Genomic DNA, 1,492 nt, shown 5'->3' with positions numbered 1-1,492 from the left:
CCCAGCCTGATCCTGCCCCCCCACATGACCCCAGACCCCCCAGCCAGGACCCTGAAGGGTGCAACAAGGGGCTGGGGGCAGCACTCGGGAGGAGGGGGGCACTCACCGCTGGGCTCCGGCCCCGGGGGGCTCCTCTCCGTAGCCGGCTCTGGGGGCCGAGAGGCGATACATCAGTCCCAGCTCGTTAAGAGGTTCCAGCTTGTTAGGGGCAGCGGGCCCCACATGACCCCAGACCCCCCAGCCAGGACCCTGAAGGGTGCAACAAGGGGCTGGGGGCAGCACTCGGGAGGAGGGGGGCACTCACCGCTGGGCTCCGGCCCCGGGGGGCTCCTCTCCGTAGCCGGCTCTGGGGGCCGAGAGGCGATACATCAGTCCCAGCTCGTTAAGAGGTTCCAGCTTGTTAGGGGCAGCGGGGCAACCCGTGGGGGAAGCTGAGGCCTGGGCGCGTGCAAGGCCGGGGACCCAGGCATCCTGCCCCATTCTCCCGGGACGCCCGGGTTCCTTCCCCCCCCCCCCCCTCACCCGGCCCCACGCACCCCCCCCCGCCATCCACGGCCCTCGTGAACTCACCAGACTGGCGGCGCCCGTGGCGGCCGTGAGTGCCGGGGTCCAAGCTGGAGCAGCTGCGGCGAGCGCGCTCGGGGCTGCACATGAGCGGCGGAGGCTCTGCAAGGAGGCATGGTGCTTGCACGAGGGCTCGCGTGACTTGGCCCGCGGAGGGAGGGAGCGCACGCGGGTGCCCAGGGGTGGGGGTCTCAGACTCCCAGGCGCGAGGAGGGGGCTCCTCTGAGGGAAGCCTCAGTGCGGGTGCCAGCCCTGGGCACAACTGATCACATGCTAGTAGGCTCACACAAGGCCTGGTGCCACCACCCGTGGCTTGCACATGCTAGTGCTCTAAGGCTTGGATTCGCACAGGTGTGAGGGCAGTAAGACACTTGTACCCTCACACCAGGGCTCTCTCCCAGGATCTTTGCACAAGGGCAGCCACTCAAGCTCGCTCTCAGCAGCTTTGCACGAGGACGTTCACACGCGAGTACCCTTGCACTAGGGCTCACAGCTGTTATCTGGGCCTGTTATGAGGGTATTCACATGCTAGTGCCCTCACACCAGAGCTCACTCCCAGTATCTTTGCACGATGGTGTTCACACACTAGTGCCTTTGTGCTAGATCTCCTTCCCAATCTCTTTGCACAAGGCTGTTCACACACCTGTGTCCTCTCACCACAGCTCCCTCCTGGTCTCTTTGCATAAGCATGCCCACATGCTTGTGCCCTCGCACCAGCATTCACTCCCAATCTCTTTGCACAAGCATGTCTGCATGCTCATGCTTGCTCCCGCTTCCCCTGGGCACACGCATGTGCAACACCCCTGCGCCCGGCACTGAACGTACCTGACTGGCGCCGGCCCCGTGGGCAGCTCCAGGGCTCCTCCAGCCGGGGGGGGGACGCGGGGCTCCAGGGCAGTGCGGGGGAGCCTGGGGACAGGGGGGCGAG

General features: G+C 66.3%; 1 long non-coding RNA gene across 1 annotated transcript; it reads right to left on the bottom strand.

Annotated features, from left to right (window-relative positions):
- Positions 1 to 304: 304 nt before the first annotated feature.
- LOC112551725 lies at positions 305 to 1,492 on the bottom strand. The gene is made up of 3 exons (XR_003096036.1): positions 1,390 to 1,492; positions 571 to 666; positions 305 to 346 (listed from the first exon to the last, which is right to left on the bottom strand). It is a non-coding gene; the product is annotated as an uncharacterized LOC112551725 (long non-coding RNA).

This window comes from Alligator sinensis, unplaced genomic scaffold (assembly GCF_000455745.1).
Source record: "Alligator sinensis unplaced genomic scaffold, ASM45574v1 scaffold107_3, whole genome shotgun sequence".
NCBI classification, from domain to species: Eukaryota; Metazoa; Chordata; order Crocodylia; family Alligatoridae; genus Alligator; species Alligator sinensis.
The sequence above is the reverse complement of the archived record's forward strand: the minus strand, read 5'-3'. Positions and strand labels throughout refer to the sequence as shown.